Source organism: Bos taurus, chromosome 2, assembly GCF_002263795.3.
Source record: "Bos taurus isolate L1 Dominette 01449 registration number 42190680 breed Hereford chromosome 2, ARS-UCD2.0, whole genome shotgun sequence".
Taxonomy (NCBI): domain Eukaryota; kingdom Metazoa; phylum Chordata; class Mammalia; order Artiodactyla; family Bovidae; genus Bos; species Bos taurus.
The window spans coordinates 101,198,256-101,213,843 of NC_037329.1; the positions used below are offsets into that span (position 1 = coordinate 101,198,256).

Here is a 15,588-nt window from a genome sequence, read left to right on the forward strand (position 1 = left end):
AGGCTATGGTTTTTCCTGTGGTCATGTATGGATGTGAGAGTTGGACTGTGAAGAAGGCTGAGCACCGAAGAATTGATGCTTTTGAAGTGTGGTGTTGGAGAAGACTCTTGAGAGTCCCTTGGACTGCAAGGAGATCCAACCAGTCCATTCTGAAGGATATCAGCCCTGGGATTTCTTTGGAAGGAATGATGCTGAAGTTGAAACTCCAGTACTTTGGCCACCTCATGCAAAGAGTTGACTCATTGGAAAAGACTCTGATGCTGGGAGGGATTGGGGGCAGGAGGAGAAGGGGACGACAGAGGATGAGATGGCTGGATGGCACCACTGACTCGATGGATGTGAGTCTGGGTGAACTCCAGGAGTTGGTGATGGACAGGGAGGCCTGGCGTGCTGTGATTCATGGGGTGGCAAAGAGTCGGACACGACTGAGCGACTGAACTGAACTGAATATTTACATTAGGTTTCCCTGGTGGTTCAGTGTTAAAGAATCCACCTGCCAAGCAGGAGGTGCCAATTCAATCCTTGGGTTGGAAGATCCCCGAGAGAAAGAAATGGCAACCTACTCCAGTATTCTTGCCTGAGAAATCCCCATGGACAAAGGAGCCTAGTGGGCTACAGTCCATTGGGTCTCAGAAGAGTCAGACACAACTTAGCAACTAAACAACAATGGTATTTATGTTTGAGGATGAATGCTTAACAGAAAGCTAGTTAAATATTTAACCAAGCCAATTAAACCTAGACAGCAAAAATTTAAAGTGGTCATCTTTTTCACAATGTAATATGAATTTGAGAGGAGTACCTTACTCTGAAGTCTTTGGGAAGATTGCCTTCAGAGGTCATTCCTGAGGTGCAGGTGGACAGTACAGGCTCTGAGACCTGGTACCATTAGGCAAATTATCATACACAGAGGCCCTTAAATCAAGTTCAAAACCAACATTAGCAACTTTGTGGTATTTTCACTCTTCATGTCATTTTCCTATATGGCAAGAACAAACTTGGCAATTATGTTTTTCTTTATGAATAAATGATGTTTCTTGGATTTTGTACAACCATGTATTATGAGTTTAGGCATTTTTAGTTAATAGTACACCTAGGAACTTGAATTTCTGCAACCCCACAAGGCTAAAGGCCAGACCCTGAACAGTGAAGCTCCCTAAGGTCATACCACTGTGTACATGACTCTTGTCCTTTGGCCAGATTTCTCTTCTGACCCCTGAGAATATTATAGACTCATCCTTTGGCCTGCTGTAGAACCTCAGTGGATATTCGGCTTCAACCAGGCTAGCTTGCTTATGGAGATTTGTGAGGGACAGCGGTATTTTTGAGATAAGCTGTCTAAATGGAACCATTCAGAGATCTGAGATGCAAACCTAGAGATCTGAGAAAGAGAGAGAAAGAAATTAACTGCAACAGATGATGCCTGTAGTGATGACAGCAAAGAACAGATCAGAGTTGAGAGAATAAGCGAGGGAGAGAGGCTGTATGGAGCAGGAATGTCCCTGAGTTTGGCTGTGAAAGTAAAGGCAGAGGCTAGTAGCTGGAGGAGGATGTGTAGTTGAGGAAAGTTTTGGTTTTTTTGTGTAAGACATCAGCATCCCTCCGTGCTGATGAGAAGCTGTCAATAACAATTTAGAGATTGAAGATAGAAGCAAATTGGTGAAGTTCCTGAGGAGACAGAAAAAAATAATAATAATAACCTAGAGCACAAGTGAAATAATTAGTTCCTGGTAAGGAGGATATAACCTCTGTACTTAAGCAAGAAACGATGGATGCAGATGCAAATAAGTTTGTTAGTTGACATAATGGGGAGTTGGGGAGGGTTTGAAGAAGATATCAGTGTTATTTATTAAGAGTGAAAGGAAAATTGACTGTATTCCAAGTTTTAAGAAAAGAGTGAATAAGCTTGGAATAGGTTGCTACAAAGAATATGAGAGAGACTAACTTTAAAAAAGTATGGAAAATTGATGGGTGAAATAGAGGAACCAGTTGAGGCTGGTGACCACAAGTAAGCCACCAGTGTGCTCCATGCTGTAACAATAGCCAGTCTCAGAGCCCAGGAATAATCTGGAAACAAAATGAACCACGTGTGTCCAGTGTAGAAATTCCAGCAGGTAGGGAGCTGGGAGACTGATCAAAGATCTTCAGTTAAAAGAAATAGATTGAAACAATGAACGACTGAGTAAGCTATACAGAGAAGAATACTAATAGGTCAGGTACTGACCAAGAGGAAGTAGAGCAATACAGACACCTGGGATTCCACTGGGGTTGAATAACTTGTATAAGAGGGAATTCTGAGTGACACGTATATAAGTATAGAAGACCGGGAAGAGAAATTTGGTGTCTCTGCTGAGGACAAGACAGCAGGACCCAGACTGGAGGCTGAGAGTCCTGACCTCCAGAATGTGGATTATGAGAAAAGTGACAAGATAATCAGGAGTCTTGGGAGAACAGGAAGATACTGAACTAGTCTTTGAAGAATGAGTCCCCAGGAGGCAGCTGATAAATAACAGCAAGGGAGAGAGGCAGTGAAGAGCAGCAGCAGGAGCATCAGAGGAAATGGAAATTATAGTTAGGGTGACCATGGCATCTAGTTTGCCCATAACAACCCTGATTTACACCTGTGATCCTGACACAGTTATTAATAGTGCTATATTTTACTCTTAAAAGTGTCCTTGTTTCTATGTGAAGTAACATGTTCCCCCCTGCCTTAAAGGGGAGTAGTAGCCCCAAGGAAAAGTTCTTTCATTTAGGAAATAAATTATTTTTAAATAAGTGAGAAAATATAATATGGATTTGCTTATTTGTTTGTTTTGTTTGAAAGAAGAGTTCCAAAACTATATAAGAAAGATTTGGAAGGGGATGAAGTAGTGTGTAGTCATGTATGAATGTGAGAGTAGTCATATATGGATCTGAGAGTTGGACTATAAAGGTAGCTGAGCACTGAAGAATTGATGCTTTTGAACTGCGGTGTTGGAGAAGACTCAAAATCCCTTGGACTGCAAGGATATCAAACCAGTCAATCCTAAAGGAAATCAGTCCTGAATATTCATTGGAAGGACTGATGCTGAAGCTGAAACTCCAATACTTGGGCCACCTGATGCAAAGAATTGACTCATTGGAAAAGACCCTGATACTGGGAAAAATTGAAGGTGGGAAAAGGGGATGACAGAGGATGAGACAGTTGGATGGCATCACCAACTCAATGGACATGAGTTTGAGTAAGCTCCAGGAGTCAGTGATGGACAGGGAAGCTGGGCAGTCCATAGCGTCGCAGAGAGTTGTACAATACTGAGTGACTGAACTGAACTGAACTGAAGTGATGAGGCATTGAATCAGAGGAGCTGCTGCTGCTGCTGCTAAGTCGCTTCAGTCATGTCCGACTCTGTGCAACCCCATAGACGGCAGCCCACCAGGCTCCCCCGTCCCTGCAATTCTCCAGGCAAGAACACTGGAGTGGGTTGCCATTTCCTTCTCCAATGCATAGAAGTGAAAAAAAGTGAAGTCCCTCAGTCATGTCCAACCCTCAGCGACCCCATGGACCGCAGCCTTCCAGGCTCCTCTGTCCATGGGATTTTCCAGGCAAGAGTACTGGAGTGGGGTGCCATTGCCTTCTCCGGAATCAGAGGAGAGGAGATACCAAATGCTGATAGTATTTGAACTGAGAGTACAAAAAAAATATGTTGATCACTGGAGCTCCCATCTCCATTTCAATTTTCTTACCAACTTTCTGACTCCTTTAAATTGGAATCAGATGAACAATGAGGCCTTTAGAGGTTAAATATGCTTGTTATTATCTATATCTTAATTTTGTGGCCAGAGATTGTAGCAGTTCTTATTTTACAAAATGAATGATTCCAGTAATAGGTCTTTACAAACAGTTAACATTGTCCAAGTTCCTACAGATCGTTGTCATAAAATGACCACTAGTCTAGATGATAGCTTGCTTATATTAATTCTTGCATTTATGTTTCGAGCACTCTTTCCTCTGAACTTTGATGGATTTGGCTTTCTCTCTGCCAACTCAATTCCATTTCTTCCTTCAAATCAGGGTAACAAAACAAGCTTAAGGCCTCTGGATCACATAAAGTCTGGTTTATTCACCAAAGTCACTGGATTTTGCCAAGCATTATACACTGAGAGCTGATGGCAAAAGGATAAGAGAAAGTGTCAGATGACAATGCCAAAAAGTAAATAGAAATTAACAGTCTTGATAAAAGCAAAATATTCTTATGTCTGTTTCTTGTCACAGCCATAGGCCATAATGTGCCTTTAAAGACCAATGTAACATGTAATCAAAATAGAATTGAAGAGTCTTTTCTTAAAAAAAAAGAAACAGTTTTACTTTCACTAAAAACAGAAATCTCCATTGCAGATTATTCAAAGGAGACCTTTAAGTCAATTAGATAATTTGTATTTAAGTCTACAAATAATATAGGATAATACAACTGAGACATAAAGCTTGCCAGTGTAATTTATGGAAATATAGATAAAGCCATTTCCCTGAGCTATAGATATTCTTCAGTCATCTTGGTAAATAAATATGCAAGTTAAAATGAGTGGGATTTTTCACTTTCTAAAAATGTTCATTTTAATTTACAAATAAATTGTCCATGGGAATGCTTAATGTAGAAAGCATGCAGCATTGATTTAAAATATGAATCATTTATTTAAAAATCTATGCACAGTTTTTCAGAATTACCTGATGATAAGAAATCAGTCTCACTGCCTAAAACTGTGATTCACAAACTTGTTTTCTGTTTCTAAGCCATCCACATGGCTTTGAAATATTTTTCTATGTAGCTATGTCTTTCATTGCATGCTAAAATTCAAAGCTAGATTACCCATTCCTCTCCTTAGCTTTCCACTCCATTCTAAATGAATATCAGAGTATTAGAAGTGGTGTAGAGGTTCAAAATATGTTTCCTATAACAATGTCTTTCAAATTCAGGTTGCAACCCATTCAGTTCAGTTCAGTTGCTCAGTCGTGTCCGACTCTTTGTGACCCCATGAACTGCAGCACGCCAGGCCTCCCTGTCCATCACCAAATCCCGGAATCCACCCAAACCCATGTTCATTGAGTTGGTGATGCCATCCAACCATCTTATCCTCTGTTGTCCCCTTCTCCTCCTTCCCTCAATCTTTCCCAGCATCAGGGTCTTTTCCAATGAGTCAGCTTTTCGCACGAGGTGGCCAAAGTATTGGAGTTTCAGCTTCAACATCAGTCCTTCCAATGAACACCCAGGACTGATCTCCTGAGTGTTATAACCAGCATTTTTTTTTAAGAAATGAAAAAGAATGGAACAGTGACCAGAGGTTCTGGTGCTACTGAAGGAAAGAATGAATGCCTTGAAAAGGTCAAAATTAACTAAATATATGTGCTTTTATCATTAAATACTAGAAGCAGTTAAGATCGCTGGTTTCAGGTGAGCTTTCCATTTAGTTTAGCCACGTCTTATCTTAAATGTTTGATGGGAGTCACTGCTGGTCTTCTGTAATTTTTTGATTTGTCAACTGGAAAACAGAAGTTCTGTTCAAGACTGATTTCTGGTTACTGTTGCTATTGTTCAGTCTCTCAGTTGTGTCAGACTCTTTGCAGACCCATGAATTTCAGAACACCAGGCTTCTCTGTCCTTCACTATCTCCTGGAGTTTGCTCAAACTCAGGTCCATTGAGTCAGTGATGCTGTTCGAAGTTGATGATTGGTTGATCCTCCAATACTTCCTAAAAGAATTTAAACTCAACTCTAGAGAACAATAATATGAAATCCTATGTGTAACATAAAAGAAAGCAAAGGGAAAAGAAAAAAAAAAATTTTTTTTTGGTTCCAAAAAGCTGCTCTGCTGCTGCTAAGTCACTTCAGTCGTGTCCGACTCTGTGCAACCCCAGAGATGGCAGCCCACCAGGTTCCGCCATCCCTGGGACTCTCCAGGCAAGAATATTGGAGTGGGTTGCCATTTCCTTCTCCAATGCATGAAAGTGAAAAGTGAAATGGAAGTTGCTCAGTCGTGTCTGACTCTTCGCAACACCATGGATTGCAGCCTACCAGGCTCCTCCGTCCATGGGATTTTCCAGGCAAGAGTACTGGAGTGGGTTGCCACTGCCTTCTCCCCCAGAAAGCTGCAGTTGAACACAAAACATACTTCTGAATTCATAGTAATCAGGCAAAAGAGGAAACGTGCTATAGATGACATAGTCCTAATTATCTAGGAAGCTGTGAAATCGGCAGCCCAAACACACTACATTTCCCAGCTCAGTGCTCCAAGAGAAATTTGACCCAGCTGATAGTGACAGAAGTGCCATTGGTGCTACAAGGATCCAGAGTCTTCAATCCGGAAGGCCTAGGGTCAGATCCAAGCTCTGTCATTTACTGTGTTACTTAACAGTTGAAACTGTTTCTTAAACTCTATTTCCTCATCTGTTAAAGTGCATCCTAATGATATAAATTAACTCATAAGGCTTTTTTTAATAAGAATTAAATGAAGTAATATTTGTAACTGATCAAAGCAAGGCTGAGACAAGCTCTGCTCCCTGGTAAAGGTTATATTGTGTTTCTTTACTTAATTAAGTAAGCAAATATTCTGAGTGGCAGTTTTACAAAAGACGTTCTGAAGTCAGTGTGATTGCAGTTAGGGCAATTATTAAAATGACATAAAAGCTGACCATTGCTTTGTATCTTATGTTTCTATTGAGTTCCTTCCCAGTATCTTTATCGCTTTCCATTTTTTTAAAAGGAAAATCAGAAAAATAAATATATTCTCTGCCACATCAGTCAGAATGCCCACATCTCATGCTTATTCTTCAAAACATCCTCCTCCTAATAAAATATCTCAGATTGAGACTTTTTTATATGGACCTCAGCCAACTGAAAACTAGAGCCTCTGTGTCTTGACTTGAAAAACCTCACCTAGCAATAAAGAACTCAACTCAACTATACTCAGGTCTGGGAGGAAAAGTTTACAGTTTGCAAATTATCTCCCTCAAAGACTAAAAAAGAATCCAGTTTTTGTTTTCTCTTGTTGAGAATCTTTAAGATGGAAAATTTTGACTTGAGCATTTTTAATGAAATCAAAGACAAAAAAAAACTATAGACAAAAGCTTTGTGTATGAAATGACACTGTATTCACTCACACCTTATGCGTAAACTGCTCTAGTTATATTGAATCATTAAGCCACGTTTTGTATTTATGTCCTGGATCTATGTTTCTACCATACATTATAAATACACCCTTTGTAATTTCATTTAGGTTAACTTATTTAGGCATCTACTATCAACATCAATAATGTTATCATTTAACTCACAGTAAAATCTATTTTTTCATGCGTCCTGAGAAATCTGTATGCAGGTCAAGAAACAACAGTTAGAACTGGACATGGAACAACAGACTGGTTCCAAATTGGAAAAGAAGTACATCAAGACTGTATGTTGTTACCCTGCTTATTTAATTTGTATACAGACTACATCATGAGAAATGCTGGGCTGGATGAAGCATAAGCTGGAATCCAGATTGCTGGAAGAAATATCAATAACCTCAGATATGCAGATGACACCACACTTATGGCAGAAAGCGAAGAAGAACTAAAGAGCCTCTTGATGAAAGTGAAAGAGGAGAGTGAAAAAGTTGGCTTAAAACTCAACATTCAGAAAATGAAGATGGTGACATTCAGTCCCATAACTTCATGGCAAATAGATGGGGAAACAATGGAAATAGTGAGAGACTTTATTTTGGGGGGCTCCAAAATCACTGCAGATGGTGACTGCAGCCATGAAATTAAAAGACGCTTACTCCTTGGAAGAAAAGTTATGACCAACCTAGACAGCATATTGAAAAGCAGAGACATTACTTTGCCAACAAAGGTCCATCTAGTCAAGGATATGGTTTGCCCAGTAGTCATGTGTGGATGTGAGAGTTGGACTATAAAGAAAGCTGAGTGCTGAAGAATTGATGCTTTTGAACTGTGGTGTTGGAGAAGACTCTTGAGAGTCCCTTGGACTGCGAGGAGATCCAACCAGTCCATCCTAAAGGCAATCAGTCCTGAGTATTCATTGGAAGGACTGATGCTGAAGCTGAAGCTCCAATACTTTGGCCACCTGATGTGAAAAATTGACTCATTTGAAAAGACCCTGACTCTGGGAAAGATTGAAGGCAGGAGGAGAAAGGGGCAGTAGAGGATGAGACTGTTGAATGGTATCACCGACTCAATGGACATGAGTTTGAGCAAGCTCTGGGTGTTGGTGATGGACAGGGAAACTTGTCATGCTGTAGTTCCTGGGGTCACAAAGAGTCAGACATAACTAAGCAACTGAACTGAACTGAACTGAAAATCTATTTTTTCATGCGTCTGCGTCTTATCTCCCATAGTATACTAGAGCAATTTTATAGAAAGACTGGGTCTTTTTCTTTAGAATCCTTATTTCTTGGTACAGTGATTTACACAAATTTGGTATCATTTTTAATAAAGATTATCATAGAGGTGAATCCCTCATCAATAATATAGTATAAAATACTATAATGCTGCCTAAGTATTCATTCATTAAAAATCACTTTTAATGTAATTTCCTTTTTCTTTTTCTATTTTCAAATATCTATGCCTTTTAAAAAATTTAGGCCTTTGACTATATCAACCAAACTATTACTGCCTTTTGCAGTTATTAAACATCTCTTAAATAAACATCTCTTTGTTTCTCCTAAACCTTTGCAGTGTTTAGAAAGAGCCTCTTAAGTGTTTTTAATCCTCTTCTTTAGAGATTATACTATAGTATTTCAGTTCACATTGTGCACGTCTAGCATTGGTGTCCATTTAGAGTAGTATATTCATATTATCTACTTTTTAAAAAGTGAGCTTATGTCTTAAAATAGTGTATGACTTCAATGTGGTCACAGAACTAAAACTAGGATTAAAGTCTAGCTTTCAGAAACACCTGCTACCTATTCTCAATTTCTTTTAAGGCTAGAGAAGATGGTGAACTTTTAATTTTTAATCTTTAACTTCTATTTATTTTTATTTTAGGTAATTTTAGTATTTTTACCTCTCAGTAAAACTGACAAGTTTTCATTTGAATGAAAATAAAAAGTTACTTTGGACATTAAATTGAAAGTAAAATTAAATGTATAAGCATATGATACTAATAGTAATGAAGATTTATAGCTCAATATATTAATATTTTAGACTTACCTTTTATGTTTTAATCTAAACTATTGTTCTGTGGTAGATTTCTTTAAGAGCAATATATTTTCAGAATTGTCAGAATTGTTAGTTCATCTCCTTTCCACTCAGTTCATATCTTTCATTTAGCTACATCAGAATTAAAACTTTTATTGGCAAATCCATGTTGCAAGTTGGATGGAGAGGGTTTTTTTTATTGCATGGAGTGAGAACTTTATTATAATTAATTCATTTTTATTATTTAAACTTTGATTAATGCTAAGAAATATTGAAGGTTACTGTGGCAGACTGATTTAAGAATCTGGAGAATTAACTTGGGAAGGTATCAATGACCACCATGGTATAGGATTAAGTTTAAAGTGACATAATGAAAGCACTGTAATATATTTTGACACAACCCATTCATTTGATATATTATTTATCCTATCTATATATTCCAGGATGTCCAAGTCATAAACTTTGAATATCCTTTTTAAAATCTCTAATAATTGAAGTGAAATTAATTGTGATGTGAAATAATAAAATTGTAAAAAAAAAACTATAGCTTGCAGATTATTGTTACTTAGCTTTAATTCTTTACTAAAAGTTGATATGTTGCTACCCATCTCCATAGACAGAATAATGTGTGTTTTTGGAAAATCATCCAATGGTTCTTATAATAAGAACCAGAAGATCTTTTCAATAGAACTAATAAATATTGCTTACTTTTATAGTTAACAAAGCAATTTTTATAGAGACTTATCTAGCTAAGTACAATAACAACAATAGAGGAAAAATCAAAATCTCCCTCATTACCTGCTTCTGTAATTGTACATGCAAGTATGCTTGAAGTCTTTGAAAGAGACATTGTGCAGCTTGAATACTAATTTTGTGAGTACTGTAATTTCACGTCTGCTATCCATGTTCAAGCTGGTTGTGCTCGAGGAGCAGCTGAAGCTTTATGGAAAACTTTGTAAAACATTCTATTTTGAAGCAGTTTTTTTCCTTTGCATCGTGTGCTCTGGGTATTTTTCTTCTTTTGTGTCTTATTTTGAGAACATTTGTATGAAAACAAGATCTTTGTTTCTTACAAGCACATCTGCTCTTGCTGCTTATAGATTACGAGAGTAATCATCCTCTGTGACATCATAAACATTTCCATGGCAACCCATTGGGCTACTTTTTTTTTTTCATATAATAAAAAGTTACAGTCTGTCAGCAGCAGCCGAAGTGTTTGTCTCAATACGGATACATAATAACTTCCCAGTTTTCTGCATCCACTGCCCATGGCCTGTTCATTGCAAAACACTGAATTCCCTTAGAGTCCATGACACTGTCAATTCCAGTTATCCACAATTTAGTGAAAGAATAGGATGCTTGAGGAAGCAAATCCTGAGTGACCAACTGTAGTGTACAGGTTTGGCTGGTATTAGTTCAATAATGGAGGAAATACATGATACCTTGTATTTTATGTTCTGTGGTAAATAATGATGTAATTTGAATAACAACAGAAAGATCTTGAAGCCCTTTACTTGAAATGATTTTATGAACAGTTTCTACGTCCACTCAGCCACTTCATTACTGTCACTGCTGTGATGAAATGTAGCTATGAGAGAGACCTCAGTCTGTAATCATTTGGATAGTAAGCCAAGGCTACTAAAGAGGACTGGAACTAGGAACAGACATTCTGGCATGTTCCACTACGTCAATATCAGTCAAAATTATTTAGTCACAACAACCAAGCAATCCATAAGAAAATATTTATTGAGTACTTGCTATGTGCATAGCACTTTTAAGGTAGTATATACATAGTCCCTGACCGTCCAGACCTTCCTTGAGATTAATGTCTGATTAGGACAGTATCAACATTTCTCCCTCCAGTACTACTTAGTGCTGAGGGCTTTCCTAGTGGCTCAGTAGTAAAGAATCTGCCTTCCAATGCAAGAGACACAGGTTCGATCCCTGGGTCTGGAAGATGCCCTGGAGAAGGAACAGAGGAGGCTGGCAGGCTACAGTCTATGGGGTTGCAAGAGTCGGACACAACTTAGCAACTGAAACAACAATTTAGTTTTGAAGTAAATCCTTTCCTCTTTTATTTTAAGCAGTCCCATTTTATTTTAAAAAGTTTATGTGTTTGAAATGAACCACATTAGTTCAGGATAGTTGGTGAGCTAAGCCCAATAACCTGTTCTGTGTTGAATGCTTAAGGGTATTTGGAGAGAGAGCTGAAAAGCAGCTCCTCTCTGGGTATGCTTAGACTCAGAATGGCAGAAAGAAGACACATGATCCTGGGTATGAAGCAAGAATCATTTGGACTTCCTGAGTCTGAAGATAGGTCAGGAATGAGAAGATGAGCACAGGGTTGGATAGCATCACCGACTCAATGGACCTGAGTTCGAGCCAAATTCAGGAGGTAGTGAAGGATAGGGAAGTCCAGCATATTGCAGTCTATAGGGTCTCAAAAAGTCAGACAGTACTTAGCAACTGAACAACAGCAACATCTAAGGACAAAGCATCCAAATCCAAGGAAGAAGGTCTAGGAGATCTACTCAAGCAGAGGCAGGGCAGGTATTGGGCAAAGTTAATAACAGCAGGCAAATGGCAGAGGTCTAAGGAATAGACTGTCCAGTGCTGTAGAGACTGAAGAGCATGAGTCAACAATCCATTCAAGCAAAACTGAACTCAATCATGGAAGAGCCGTTCACCGTGTACCAGAGGACATGGCAGGAGCCAAGTAAAGAGGATCTGAAGTGTTAAATGTCCCAATGAGTGAGTGTAGGTTTTGCATATTTCATGTACTTATTTATTTATTCACTCATTCAGTGACAGACACTTTTATTGGACACAGGAGTTAATAAAACTGACAAAGTTAAGCCTATGAAACACATTCTCCTGGATAAAACAGACAATCAAGAATTCAGCAATTAAATATATAATGAATATCTGTTTTACATGTCATGATGGAAATAAGCAGGTGTCATAATAACAAAGAATAAAGAAGTGCGGGTGGAGAGGTGCTACTTAGGTCTCACAGAAGGTCTCTTAGAAACTATATATAATACTGGTTTTTTATAAAATCTTCTTGACCCTACCCCTCTCCACCATGGCTTACCAACTTTAAAACCATAACTTTAACATACACATCCGTGGTTAGTTCTAGACCCAGATGTTGCAATTAACCAGTGGCCTCCTGCACCAATGATTCCCCACCACCAACATCTTTAAGTCCCTGAACTGACCCTTGTGTCTGTCCAGTCTCCAGGATCAGCTGACAACCTGACTTGTCCTGTTGCTACTTAAGTCCTCATGATGATAAATCCCTGTTAAAAATAGCTTCTTATGAGGGTAGAAGTTTCTCTTATTCAGAAGAGACTAACATAATCAACAAGCCTAAATATCTCAGGGGTTTAACACATTAAAATTTTGTCCCTTGCTCAAAGAATTTAGTGAGATTCAGGACCTTTCCAAATTTGCTCAATCATCTCTTTTGGGGATTGGAGGCCTCTGCCGAAATCTCTGCTTTTCCCTGATGAACAAGGGAAGGAAGACAGCGGGGGATCATTGGGAAAGTATCTATGGCCAAGCACAGTGCTGGTGGGCAGGCATTCTTGCATCTCTCTGCCCACATTCCATCTGACAGGTCTCGGTCTCATGGCATATCTACCTATAAGGGAGGCTTGGAAATGTGGTCTAACTCTGTGCCCTGAAGGAAAAAAGAAATAGGTTTTGTTGAGTACAATAGTCTATCTCTTTATTTAACAAGTATTCATTTCACTTTTTTTCCCACACAAAGAGCTTACTCATCTCTCCCTAAGTGAGCTCATCGAAGGCTCCATCCAGTCACTGAAAGACTGTGCTTTGATTGAACCAATAACTTGCTCTGAACACAGAAAGAAGGCAATGGCATTCTAAGAAATACAAAAGACCAAGGAGCATCATTAACATATCCTCTTCTCTTGTGCTGTCTTTCCCTGTATTAGCCAATCACTTACACAAAATGATGCCATAGAAGGAAACGGAAAGATGGAGCAATCATAGTTCCTTCTTTCATTCCTTCCTTACTCACCAGTGAGCCAAAAGTAGTAAAGCAAATTGAAGGAATGTGCATACACAGATAAGCAAAATAAAAACAGTTGAATAGGGAGTATGCAGCATTTCCACTGGTCTAGCAGGAACAAAATGCATATGCATACTTGAGCCACAAAATAAGAGTTGTGTAATTTCAGTAATTCCACATGAGTTAAATGCTCTCATATTTGCATTTAAAACTGGCATGGCACAATAGAGAGATGAGAAATAAAATTAAATATTATTTAGAATAACATTAAGTAGCAAACATAAAATACCATTAAGTCAAAAAATGCTGTAAAAGAAAGGATAAGGTTTTATAGCTTAGTGCCTTTAATGCAGTGGTCCCCAACCTTTTAGGCACCAGGAACTGGTTTCATGGAAGACAATTTTTCCCTGGAGCAGGAGTGAGGGATGGTTTCGGGATGATTCAAGTACATTATATTTATTGTGCACTTTATTTCTAGTCTAATGCTGCTACTGATCTGACAGGAGGTACCAGTCCATGACCCAGAGGTTGGGGACCCCTGCTTTAATGGCAACTTTCCCCAGGGGCCCTACATTTTTATTTTGTAGTGGACACTGCAAATTATGTAGCCTTCCCTAGGTTCACTGAGCTGCGTCCCTCCCCGAGTGTAAGTGCAATAAAAGCTTCCAGTCAGAAAATGAATAGGATACACACAGCTGTCAGTGACCCACAAAAATGATGAATCCTTTTGGGTAGGCACTGTCTACCCAAGGCTGACTGCCCGAGACGCAGTTTCTCGTTCTGTCCCTGAATCTGCTTTCTACGACCCTTGGCTCATCTCTCTGAGAGCTTCTTCCTTAGCTGTTATCCTCAGCAGAAATATCTGACATGGTTGTTGAGGAAAGCCCTCTCCTTGTCGATTGTGAAGCTTCGGTATCTTTCTTCTTGTCTAAGGGTGGTTTTAACGACTTTCTGGCTCACAGTTTCCCTGACACTAAAATTCCTTCAAAAAGTCTTTTAGGGGTGACTTCCTTGGTGGTCCAGTGGTTGACTCCAAGCTCCCAATGTAGGGGGCCCAGGTTCAATCCCTGGTCAGGAAATTGGATCCCACATGCTGCAACTATACCCAGTGAAGTCAAATTAATTTTAAAAAAATAATTTTTGGCAAGTTTCTGATGTGTTCCCTTCCAGTTAGTTCCATATGCCAAGGTTTTTGTTTAGTTTTGTTTTTTTTTAACTAGGCATAGTTATTAAACTTGCCTTATTTTCTGTTTCCTGATCCCTATGTTTTTCCTTCAATTTAAAGGCAGGTACCTTGAGGCACCCCAAAAAATGACCTTTTCATTATAGGGGACTGGAAGGCAAAAGTAGGAAGTCAAGAAACACCTGCAGTAACAGGCAAATTTGGCCTTGGAACATGGGATGAAGCAGGGCAAAGGTTAATAGAGTTTTGACAAGAGAACACACTGGTCATAGAAAACACCCTTTTCCAGTGACACAAGAGAAAACTCTACACACAGACATCACCAGATGGTCAACACTGAAATCAGATTGATTATATTCCTTGCAGCCAAAGATGGAGAAGCTCTATACAGTCAGCAAAAAAAGACTGGGAACTGACTGTGGTTCAGATCATGAACTTCTTATTGCCAAATTCAGACTTAAATTGAATAAAGTAGGGAAAACTACTAGACCATTCAGGTATGACCTAAATCAAATCCCTTACAATTATACAATGGAAGTGACAAATAGATTCAAGGGATTAGATCTGATAGACAGATCGCCTGAAGAACTATGGATGGAGGTTTGTGACATTGTACAAGGGGCATGGATCAAGACCATCCCCATGAAAAAGGAATGCAAAAAAAAGGGCTGTCTGAGGAGACCTTACAAACAGCTGTGAAAAGAAGAGAAGCAAAAAGCAAAGTAGAAAAGGAAAGATAAACCCATTTGAATGCAGAGTTTCAAAGAAGAGCAAGGAGAGATAAGAAAGCCTTCCTCAGTGATCATTGCAAAGAAATAGAGAAAAACAGTAGAATGGGAAAGACTAGAGATCTCTTCAAGTAAATTAGAGATACCAAGGGAACATTTTATGCAAAGTTGGGCACAATAAAGGACAGAAATGGTATGGATCTAACAGAAGCAGAAGATATTAAGAAGAGGTGGCAAGAATACACAAACTGTACAAAAAAGATCTTCACAACCCAGATAATCATGATGGTGTGATCATTCACCTACAGCCAGACATCCTGGAAGGTGAAGTCAAGTGGGCCTTAGGAAGCATCACTATGAATGAAGCTAGTGTAGGTGATGGAGAAGGCACTGGCAACCCACTCCAATACTCTTGCCTGGAAACCCATGGATGGAGGAGCCTGGTAGGCTGCAGTCCATGGGTTCGCTAAGAGTCA

The 15,588-nt window shown here is 39.0% G+C and overlaps 1 protein-coding gene across 1 annotated transcript in view; it reads right to left on the bottom strand.

Moving 5' to 3' along the window:
• Nucleotides 1-10,283, bottom strand: part of IKZF2 (IKAROS family zinc finger 2) — a 203,932-nt gene extending 193,649 nt beyond the window's left edge. Inside the window, exon 1 of the mRNA XM_059878940.1 lies at nt 9,961-10,283. The gene's annotated coding sequence lies outside the window, so the exon portion shown is untranslated. The remainder of the gene's footprint in view (nt 1-9,960) is intronic.
• Nucleotides 10,284-15,588: the final 5,305 nt, after the last annotated feature.